This window comes from Epinephelus lanceolatus, chromosome 17 (genome assembly GCF_041903045.1).
Source record: "Epinephelus lanceolatus isolate andai-2023 chromosome 17, ASM4190304v1, whole genome shotgun sequence".
Taxonomy (NCBI): domain Eukaryota; kingdom Metazoa; phylum Chordata; class Actinopteri; order Perciformes; family Serranidae; genus Epinephelus; species Epinephelus lanceolatus.
Genome location: NC_135750.1, coordinates 36,411,456 through 36,424,146, shown reverse-complemented (window position 1 = coordinate 36,424,146; position 12,691 = coordinate 36,411,456).

The following is a 12,691-nucleotide window of genomic DNA, read 5'->3' as shown; positions in this document are numbered from 1 at the left end:
ATACAGTTAACCCACGTGAAGATGCAGAGGTCAGCAACACTACCCCAACAAGAAGCACTTACTGCATTCAGAAGTCAAGACAGTGCTTGTGTTTGGGTAATGTTGGTGCCAATTTTACGCGTTTGACAGGTAGTGTGAAAAAGATGGAATATCATTTTTTTCCACAGCTTGGAGAGAAATTTCTGTTGAAGCACTCACAACTAAGACAACCCCAAAGTGAAGCACTTATGAAGACAAGAATCATCAGTGTCTCTATTTGAGGTGATCTGAGAGTGAACATATAGCTTCCAATACATTCAGGTGATTTTGTCAAGGAAAACTGCCCCAACAAGTAGCACTTACTGATTTAACAGTCAAGTCAATGCTAAAGTTAGGGTAATAGGACTGACTTAAAAGAATGTCCATATTCTTCAACCTGCAACACACAATGTACAATGCCTTATCTGGGAAATGACAGGTCAGCAACACTACCCCAACAAGAAGCACTTACTGCATTCAGGATTCAAGTCAGTGCTTGTGTTTGGGTAAAGTTAATGCCAACTTTATTCATTCCTCTACTCATATCACCATGATGTAAACTGACTTCTTCTGCAGCTGTCCAGTACAATTTCCGTTGAAGTACTCACAACCAAGACAACCCCAAAGTGAAGCACTTATGAAGACAAGAATCATCAGTGTCTCTATTTGAGGTGATCTGAGAGTGAACATATAGCTTCCAATACATTCAGGTGATTTTGTCAAGGAAAACTGCCCCAACAAGTAGCACTTACTGATTTAACAGTCAAGTCAATGCTAAAGTTAGGGTAATAGTAATGACTTAAAAGAATGTCCATATTCTTCAACCGGCAACACACAATGTACAATGCCTTATCTGGGAAATGACAGGTCAGCAACACTACCCCAACAAGAAGCACTTACTGTATTCAGGATTCAAGTCAGTGCTTGTGTTTGGGTAAAGTTAATGCCAACTTTATTCATTCCTCTGCTCATATCATCATGATGTAAATTGACTTCTTCTGCAGCTGTCCAGTACAATGTCTGATGAAGCATTTACAACCAAGACAACCCCAAAGTGAAGCACTTATGAACACACAAATCATCAGTGTCTCTATTTGAGGTGATCTGAGAGTGAACATATAGCTTCCAATACATTCAGGTGATTTTGTCAAGGAAAACTGCCCCAACAAGTAGCACTTACTGATTTAACAGTCAAGTCAATGCTAAAGTTAGGGTAATAGTAATGACTTAAAAGAATGTCCATATTCTTCAACCGGCAACACACAATGTACAATGCCTTATCTGGGAAATGACAGGTCAGCAACACTACCCCAACAAGAAGCACTTACTGTATTCAGGATTCAAGTCAGTGCTTGTGTTTGGGTAATGTTAATGCCAACTTTATTCATTCTTCTGCTCATATCATCATGATGTAAACTGACTTCTTCTGCAGCTGTCCAGTACAATGTCTGATGAAGCATTTACAACCAAGACAACCCCAAAGCGAAGCACTTATGAACACACAAATCATCAGTGTCTGTATTTGAGGTGATCTGAATGGTATTCCAATGATAGCTAACCTCAGTCTTCAGTATATGTCTTCTTCAACCGCCTCAAAAATAAGCACTTACTGAATTCAAACTTCTGTCAATCCTGGAGTTGCGCCAAAGTCAAAGATGTGCAGTGAACATTCTTCTTTTCTTACGAGTTTGTCTGTAGTCCGGAATCTTTCCTTCTAGCATCTTCTGTGTTGTGTCACAGTAGCAGAAGAAGTTGTGCTCCTTGCAGAGATTTGCCTTTCTTAAATACTGATAGAATCCACTTCCATCCAACTCCGCCCTCCTTTAAATGAAGTTTCAATGGTCTTTAGTATTGTAAGTAAACAATGGCACTATTTGTACAGTATGTTCAGACGACCATCATGGGTACTTAAATGTATGCATACCATTTGCAGTTGATGAGTGGTCAATTAGAATCCAAAGACTTTTACTGATGCAACTCATTGCCACACAATGACCTCCAGTTGCAACTCCATCAAAAGTACTTCAAAGCAATACAAAGAAGAGCAGTTGGCACTGAAGATGTCCTCCAAAAGTCATGTTCTGCCAAAAGATCCCTAGACAATTAAAGAGACAGTGGGACTTGCTGCTTGTTTTTCAAAATAAATGTATATTAAATTCATGCAGGCAGTAGGCACAAATTCATGTCCCAACCCCAAAACACTTCCTTTATTTTCCCCAATCCCAAGGACCAACAGTGAAAGGCATATTTGAAATTCTCAAAAGACATACAGTTAACCCACGTGAAGATGCAGAGGTCAGCAACACTACCCCAACAAGAAGCACTTACTGCATTCAGAAGTCAAGACGGTGCTTGTGTTTGGGTAATGTTGGTGCCGATTTTACGCGTTTGACAGGTCGTGTGAAAAAGATGGAATATCATTTTTTTCCACAGCTTGGAGAGAAATTTCTGTTGAAGCACTCACAACTAAGACAACCCCAAAGTGAAGCACTTATGAAGACAAGAATCATCAGTGTCTCTATTTGAGGTGATCTGAGAGTGAACATATAGCTTCCAATACATTCAGGTGATTTTGTCAAGTAAAACTGCCCCAACAAGTAGCACTTACTGATTTAACAGTCAAGTCAATGCTAAAGTTAGGGTAATAGGAATGACTTAAAAGAATGTCCGTATTCTTCAACCTGCAACACACAATATACAATGACTTATCTGGGAAATGACAGGTCAGCAACACTACCCCAACAAGAAGCACTTACTGCATTCAGGATTCAAGTCAGTGCTTGTGTTTGGGTCATGTTAATGCCAACTTTATTCATTCCTCTGCTCATATCATCATGAAGTAAACTGACTTCTTCTGCAACTGTGCAGTACAATGTCTGATGAAGCATTCACAACCAAGACAAACCCAAAGTGAAGCACTCATGAACACATGAATCATCAGTGTCTCTATTTGAGGTGATCTGAGAGTGAACATATAGCTTCCAATACATTCAGGTGATTTTGTCAAGTAAAACTGCCCCAACAAGTAGCACTTACTGATTTAACAGTCAAGTCAATGCTAAAGTTAGGGTAATAGGAATGACTTAAAAGAATGTCCGTATTCTTCAACCTGCAACACACAATGTACAATGCCTTATCTGGGAAATGACAGGTCAGCAACACTACCCCAACAAGAAGCATTTACTGCATTCAGGATTCAAGTCAGTGCTTGTGTTTGGGTAATGTTAATGCCAACTTTATTCATTCCTCTGCTCATATCATCATGATGTAAACTGACTTCTTCTGCAGCTGTCCAGTACAATTTCTGTTGAAGTACTCACAACTAAGACAACCCCAAAGTGAAGCACTTATGAACACACAAATCATCGGTGTCTCTATTTGAGGTGATCTGAGAGTGAACATATAGCTTCCAGTACATTCAGGTGATTTTGTCAAGGAAAACTGCCCCAACAAGTAGCACTTACTGATTTAACAGTCAAGTCAATGCTAAAGTTAGGGTAATAGTAATGATTTAAAAGAATGTCCATATTCTTCAACCTGCAACACACAATGTACAATGCCTTATCTGGGAAATGACAGGTCAGCAACACTACCCCAACAAGAAGCACTTACTGCATTCAGGATTCAAGTCAGTGCTTGTGTTTGGGTAAAGTTAATGCCAACTTTATTCATTCCTCTGCTCATATCACCATGATGTAAACTGACTTCTTCTGCAGCTGTCCAGTACAATTTCCGTTGAAGTACTCACAACCAAGACAACCCCAAAGTGAAGCACTTATGAAGACAAGGATCATCAGTGTCTCTATTTGAGGTGATCTGAGAGTGAACATATAGCTTCCAATACATTCAGGTGATTTTGTCAAGGAAAACTGACCCAACAAGTAGCATTTACTGATTTAACAGTCAAGTCAATGCTAAAGTTAGGGTAATAGTAATGACTTAAAAGAATGTCCATATTCTTCAACCTGCAACACACAATGTACAATGCCTTATCTGGGAAATGACAGGTCAGCAACACTACCCCAACAAGAAGCACTTACTGTATTCAGGATTCAAGTCAGTGCTTGTGTTTGGGTAATGTTAATGCCAACTTTATTCATTCCTCTGCTCATATCATCATGATGTAAACTGACTTCTTCTGCAGCTGTCCAGTACAATGTCTGATGAAGCATTCACAACCAAGACAACCCCAAAGTGAAGCACTTATGAACACACAAATCATCAGTGTCTCTATTTGAGGTGATCTGAATGGTATTCCAATGATAGCTAACCTCAGTCTTCAGTATATGTCTTCTTCAACCGCCTCAAAAATAAGCACTTACTGAATTCAAACTTCTGTCAATCCTAGAGCTGCGCCAAAGTCAAAGATGTGCAGTGAACATTCTCCTTTACTCACAAGTTTGTCTGTAGTCCGGAATCTTTCCTTCTAGCATCTTTTGTGTTGTGTCACAGTAGCAGAAGAAGTTGTGCTCCTTGCAGAGATTTGCCTTTCTTAAATACTGATAGCATCCACTTCCATCCAACTCCGCCCTCCTTTAAATGAAGTTTCAATGGTCTTTAGTATTGTAAGTAAACAATGGCACTATTTGTACAGTATGTTCAGACGACCATCATGGGTACTTAAATGTATGCATACCATTTGCAGTTGATGAGTGGTCAATTAGAATCCAAAGACTTTTACTGATGCAACTCATTGCCACACAATGACCTCCAGTTGCAACTCCATCAAAAGTACTTCAAAGCAATACAAAGAAGAGCAGTTGGCACTGAAGATGTCCTCCAAAAGTCATGTTCTGCCAAAAGATCCCTAGACAATTAAAGAGACACTGTTTGTTTTTCAAAATAAATGTATATTAAATTCATGCAGGCAGTAGGCACAAATTCATGTCCCAACCCCAAAACACTTCCTTTATTTTCCCCAAGCCCAAGGACCAACAGTGAAAGGCATATTTGAAATTCTCAAAAGACATACAGTTAACCCACGTGAAGATGCAGAGGTCAGCAACACTACCCCAACAAGAAGCACTTACTGCATTCAGAAGTCAAGACAGTGCTTGTGTTTGGGTAATGTTGGTGCCAATTTTACGCGTTTGACAGGTAGTGTGAAAAAGATGGAATATCATTTTTTTCCACAGCTTGGAGAGAAATTTCTGTTGAAGCACTCACAACTAAGACAACCCCAAAGTGAAGCACTTATGAAGACAAGAATCATCAGTGTCTCTATTTGAGGTGATCTGAGAGTGAACATATAGCTTCCAATACATTCAGGTGATTTTGTCAAGGAAAACTGCCCCAACAAGTAGCACTTACTGATTTAACAGTCAAGTCAATGCTAAAGTTAGGGTAATAGGACTGACTTAAAAGAATGTCCATATTCTTCAACCTGCAACACACAATGTACAATGCCTTATCTGGGAAATGACAGGTCAGCAACACTACCCCAACAAGAAGCACTTACTGCATTCAGGATTCAAGTCAGTGCTAGTGTTTGGGTAAAGTTAATGCCAACTTTATTCATTCCTCTACTCATATCACCATGATGTAAACTGACTTCTTCTGCAGCTGTCCAGTACAATTTCCGTTGAAGTACTCACAACCAAGACAACCCCAAAGTGAAGCACTTATGAAGACAAGAATCATCAGTGTCTCTATTTGAGGTGATCTGAGAGTGAACATATAGCTTCCAATACATTCAGGTGATTTTGTCAAGGAAAACTGCCCCAACAAGTAGCACTTACTGATTTAACAGTCAAGTCAATGCTAAAGTTAGGGTAATAGTAATGACTTAAAAGAATGTCCATATTCTTCAACCGGCAACACACAATGTACAATGCCTTATCTGGGAAATGACAGGTCAGCAACACTACCCCAACAAGAAGCACTTACTGTATTCAGGATTCAAGTCAGTGCTTGTGTTTGGGTAAAGTTAATGCCAACTTTATTCATTCCTCTGCTCATATCATCATGATGTAAATTGACTTCTTCTGCAGCTGTCCAGTACAATGTCTGATGAAGCATTTACAACCAAGACAACCCCAAAGTGAAGCACTTATGAACACACAAATCATCAGTGTCTCTATTTGAGGTGATCTGAGAGTGAACATATAGCTTCCAATACATTCAGGTGATTTTGTCAAGGAAAACTGCCCCAACAAGTAGCACTTACTGATTTAACAGTCAAGTCAATGCTAAAGTTAGGGTAATAGTAATGACTTAAAAGAATGTCCATATTCTTCAACCGGCAACACACAATGTACAATGCCTTATCTGGGAAATGACAGGTCAGCAACACTACCCCAACAAGAAGCACTTACTGTATTCAGGATTCAAGTCAGTGCTTGTGTTTGGGTAATGTTAATGCCAACTTTATTCATTCTTCTGCTCATATCATCATGATGTAAACTGACTTCTTCTGCAGCTGTCCAGTACAATGTCTGATGAAGCATTTACAACCAAGACAACCCCAAAGCGAAGCACTTATGAACACACAAATCATCAGTGTCTGTATTTGAGGTGATCTGAATGGTATTCCAATGATAGCTAACCTCAGTCTTCAGTATATGTCTTCTTCAACCGCCTCAAAAATAAGCACTTACTGAATTCAAACTTCTGTCAATCCTGGAGTTGCGCCAAAGTCAAAGATGTGCAGTGAACATTCTTCTTTTCTTACGAGTTTGTCTGTAGTCCGGAATCTTTCCTTCTAGCATCTTCTGTGTTGTGTCACAGTAGCAGAAGAAGTTGTGCTCCTTGCAGAGATTTGCCTTTCTTAAATACTGATAGAATCCACTTCCATCCAACTCCGCCCTCCTTTAAATGAAGTTTCAATGGTCTTTAGTATTGTAAGTAAACAATGGCACTATTTGTACAGTATGTTCAGACGACCATCATGGGTACTTAAATGTATGCATACCATTTGCAGTTGATGAGTGGTCAATTAGAATCCAAAGACTTTTACTGATGCAACTCATTGCCACACAATGACCTCCAGTTGCAACTCCATCAAAAGTACTTCAAAGCAATACAAAGAAGAGCAGTTGGCACTGAAGATGTCCTCCAAAAGTCATGTTCTGCCAAAAGATCCCTAGACAATTAAAGAGACAGTGGGACTTGCTGCTTGTTTTTCAAAATAAATGTATATTAAATTCATGCAGGCAGTAGGCACAAATTCATGTCCCAACCCCAAAACACTTCCTTTATTTTCCCCAATCCCAAGGACCAACAGTGAAAGGCATATTTGAAATTCTCAAAAGACATACAGTTAACCCACGTGAAGATGCAGAGGTCAGCAACACTACCCCAACAAGAAGCACTTACTGCATTCAGAAGTCAAGACGGTGCTTGTGTTTGGGTAATGTTGGTGCCGATTTTACGCGTTTGACAGGTCGTGTGAAAAAGATGGAATGTCATTTTTTTCCACAGCTTGGAGAGAAATTTCTGTTGAAGCACTCACAACTAAGACAACCCCAAAGTGAAGCACTTATGAAGACAAGAATCATCAGTGTCTCTATTTGAGGTGATCTGAGAGTGAACATATAGCTTCCAATACATTCAGGTGATTTTGTCAAGGAAAACTGCCCCAACAAGTAGCACTTACTGATTTAACAGTCAAGTCAATGCTAAAGTTAGGGTAATAGGAATGACTTAAAAGAATGTCCATATTCTTCAACCTGCAACACACAATGTACAATGCCTTATCTGGGAAATGACAGGTCAGCAACACTACCCCAACAAGAAGCACTTACTGCATTCAGGATTCAAGTCAGTGCTTGTGTTTGGGTCATGTTAATGCCAACTTTATTCATTCCTCTGCTCATATCATCATGATGTAAACTGACTTCTTCTGCAGCTGTCCAGTACAATGTCTGATGAAGCATTCACAACCAAGACAACCCCAAAGTGAAGCACTTATGAACACATGAATCATCAGTGTCTCTATTTGAGGTGATCTGAGAGTGAACATATAGCTTCCAATACATTCAGGTGATTTTGTCAAGGAAAACTGCCCCAACAAGTAGCACTTACTGATTTAACAGTCAAGTCAATGCTAAAGTTAGGGTAATAGGACTGACTTAAAAGAATGTCCATATTCTTCAACCTGCAACACACAATGTACAATGCCTTATCTGGGAAATGACAGGTCAGCAACACTACCCCAACAAGAAGCACTTACTGCATTCAGGATTCAAGTCAGTGCTTGTGTTTGGGTAAAGTTAATGCCAACTTTATTCATTCCTCTGCTCATATCACCATGATGTAAACTGACTTCTTCTGCAGCTGTCCAGTACAATGTCTGATGAAGCATTCACAACCAAGACAACACCAAAGTGAAGCACTTATGAACACATGAATCATCAGTGTCTCTATTTGAGGTGATCTGAGAGTGAACATATAGCTTCCAATACATTCAGGTGATTTTGTCAAGTAAAACTGCCCCAACAAGTAGCACTTACTGATTTAACAGTCAAGTCAATGCTAAAGTTAGGGTAATAGTAATGACTTAAAAGAATGTCCGTATTCTTCAACCTGCAACACACAATGTACAATGCCTTATCTGGGAAATGACAGGTCAGCAACACTACCCCAACAAGAAGCACTTACTGCATTCAGGATTCAAGACAGTGCTTGTGTTTGGGTCATGTTAATGCCAACTTTATTCATTCCTCTGCTCATATCATCATGATGTAAACTGACTTCTTCTGCAGCTGTCCAGTACAATTTCCGTTGAAGTACTCACAACTAAGACAACCCCCAAGAAGTTGTGCTCCTTGCAGAGATTTGCCTTTCTTAAATACTGATAGAATCCACTTCCATCCAACTCCGCCCTCCTTTAAATGAAGTTTCAATGGTCTTTAGTATTGTAAGTAAACAATGGCACTATTTGTACAGTATGTTCAGACGACCATCATGGGTACTTAAATGTATGCATACCATTTGCAGTTGATGAGTGGTCAATTAGAATCCAAAGACTTTTACTGATGCAACTCATTGCCACACAATGACCTCCAGTTGCAACTCCATCAAAAGTACTTCAAAGCAATACAAAGAAGAGCAGTTGGCACTGAAGATGTCCTCCAAAAGTCATGTTCTGCCAAAAGATCCCTAGACAATTAAAGAGACAGTGGGACTTGCTGCTTGTATTTCAAAATAAATGTATATTAAATTCATGCAGGCAGTAGGCACAAATTCATGTCCCAACCCCAAAACACTTCCTTTATTTTCCCCAATCCCAAGGACCAACAGTGAAAGGCATATTTGAAATTCTCAAAAGACATACAGTTAACCCACTTGAAGATGCAGAGGTCAGCAACACTACCCCAACAAGAAGCACTTACTGCATTCAGAAGTCAAGACGGTGCTTGTGTTTGGGTAATGTTGGTGCCTATTTTACGCGTTTGACAGGTCGTGTGAAAAAGATGGAATGTCATTTTTTTCCACAGCTTGGAGAGAAATTTCTGTTGAAGCACTCACAACTAAGACAACCCCAAAGTGAAGCACTTATGAAGACAAGAATCATCAATGTCTCTATTTCAGGTGATCTGAGAGTGAACATGTAGCTTCCAATACATTCAGGTGATTTTGTCAAGTAAAACTGCCCCAACAAGTAGCACTTACTGATTTAACAGTCAAGTCAATGCTAAAGTTAGGGTAATAGGAATGACTTAAAAGAATGTCCGTATTCTTCAACCTGCAACACACAATGTACAATGCCTTATCTGGGAAATGACAGGTCAGCAACACTACCCCAACAAGAAGCACTTACTGTATTCAGGATTCAAGTCAGTGCTTGTGTTTGGGTAAAGTTAATGCCAACTTTATTCATTCCTCTGCTCATATCATCATGATGTAAACTGACTTCTTCTGCAGCTGTCCAGTACAATGTCTGATGAAGCATTTACAACCAAGACAACCCCAAAGTGAAGCACTTATGAACACACAAATCATCAGTGTCTCTATTTGAGGTGATCTGAATGGTATTCCAATGATAGCTAACCTCAGTCTTCAGCATATGTCTTGTTCAACCGCCTCAAAAATAAGCACTTACTGAATTCAAACTTCTGTCAATCCTGTAGTTGCGCCAAAGTCAAAGATGTGCAGTGAACATTCTTCTTTTCTTACGAGTTTGTCTGTAGTCTGGAATCTTTCCTTCTAGCATCTTCTGTGTTGTGTCACAGTAGCAGAAGAAGTTGTGCTCCTTGCAGAGATTTGCCTTTCTTAAATACTGATAGCATCCACTTCCATCCAACTCCGCCCTCCTTTAAATGAAGTTTCAATGGTCTTTAGTATTGTAAGTAAACAATGGCACTATTTGTACAGTATGTTCAGACGACCATCATGGGTACTTAAATGTATGCATACCATTTGCAGTTGATGAGTGGTCAATTAGAATCCAAAGACTTTTACTGATGCAACTCATTGCCACACAATGACCTCCAGTTGCAACTCCATCAAAAGTACTTCAAAGCAATACAAAGAAGAGCAGTTGGCACTGAAGATGTCCTCCAAAAGTCATGTTCTGCCAAAAGATCCCTAGACAATTAAAGAGACACTGTTTGTTTTTCAAAATAAATGTATATTAAATTCATGCAGGCAGTAGGCACAAATTCATGTCCCAACCCCAAAACACTTCCTTTATTTTCCCCAATCCCAAGGACCAACAGTGAAAGGCATATTTGAAATTCTCAAAAGACATTCAGTTAACCCACTTGAAGATGCAGAGGTCAGCAACGCTACCCCAACAAGAAGCACTTACTGCATTCAGAAGTCAAGACGGTGCTTGTGTTTGGGTAATGTTGGTGCCGATTTTACGCGTTTGACAGGTCGTGTGAAAAAGATGGAATATCATTTTTTTCCACAGCTTGGAGAGAAATTTCTGTTGAAGCACTCACAACTAAGATAACCCCAAAGTGAAGCACTTATGAAGACAAGAATCATCAGTGTCTCTATTTGAGGTGATCTGAGAGTGAACATGCAGCTTCCAATACATTCAGGTGATTTTGTCAAGGAAAACTGCCCCAACAAGTAGCACTTACTGATTTAACAGTCAAGTCAATGCTAAAGTTAGGGTAATAGGAATGACTTAAAAGAATGTCCATATTCTTCAACCTGCAACACACAATGTACAATGCCTTATCTGGGAAATGACAGGTCAGCAACACTACCCCAACAAGAAGCACTTACTGCATTCAGGATTCAAGTCAGTGCTTGTGTTTGGGTCATGTTAATGCCAACTTTATTCATTCCTCTGCTCATATCATCATGATGTAAACTGACTTCTTCTGCAGCTGTCCAGTACAATTTCTGTTGAAGTACTCACAACTAAGACAACCCCAAAGTGAAGCACTTATGAACACACAAATCATCGGTGTCTCTATTTGAGGTGATCTGAGAGTGAACATATAGCTTCCAGTACATTCAGGTGATTTTGTCAAGGAAAACTGCCCCAACAAGTAGCACTTACTGATTTAACAGTCAAGTCAATGCTAAAGTTAGGGTAATAGTAATGACTTAAAAGAATGTCCATATTCTTCAACCTGCAACACACAATGTAGAATGCCTTATCTGGGAAATGACAGGTCAGCAACACTACCCCAACAAGAAGCACTTACTGTATTCAGGATTCAAGTCAGTGCTTGTGTTTGGGTAAAGTTAATGCCAACTTTATTCATTCCTCTGCTCATATCATCATGATGTAAACTGACTTCTTCTGCAGCTGTCCAGTACAATGTCTGATGAAGCATTTACAACCAAGACAACCCCAAAGCGAAGCACTTATGAACACACAAATCATCAGTGTCTCTATTTGAGGTGATCTGAATGGGATTCCAATGATAGCTAACCTCAGTCTTCAGCATATGTCTTGTTCAACCGCCTCAAAAAAAAGCACTTACTGAATTCAAACTTCTGTCAATCCTGGAGTTGCGCCAAAGTCAAAGATGTGCAGTGAACATTCTTCTTTTCTTACGAGTTTGTCTGTAGTCCGGAATCTTTCCTTCTAGCATCTTCTGTGTTGTGTCACAGTAGCAGAAGAAGTTGTGCTCCTTGCAGAGATTTGCCTTTCTTAAATACTGATAGAATCCACTTCCATCCAACTCCGCCCTCCTTTAAATGAAGTTTCAATGGTCTTTAGTATTGTAAGTAAACAATGGCACTATTTGTACAGTATGTTCAGACGACCATCATGGGTACTTAAATGTATGCATACCATTTGCAGTTGATGAGTGGTCAATTAGAATCCAAAGACTTTTACTGATGCAACTCATTGCCACACAATGACCTCCAGTTGCAAATCCATCAAAAGTACTTCAAAGCAATACAAAGAAGAGCAGTTGGCACTGAAGATGTCCTCCAAAAGTCATGTTCTGCCAAAAGATCCCTAGACAATTAAAGAGACAGTGGGACTTGCTGCTTGTTTTTCAAAATAAATGTATATTAAATTCATGCAGGCAGTAGGCACAAATTCATGTCCCAACCCCAAAACACTTCCTTTATTTTCCCCAATCCCAAGGACCAACAGTGAAAGGCATATTTGAAATTCTCAAAAGACATACAGTTAACCCACGTGAAGATGCAGAGGTCAGCAACACTACCCCAACAAGAAGCACTTACTGCATTCAGAAGTCAAGACGGTGCTTGTGTTTGGGTAATGTTGGTGCCGATTTTACGCGTTTGACAG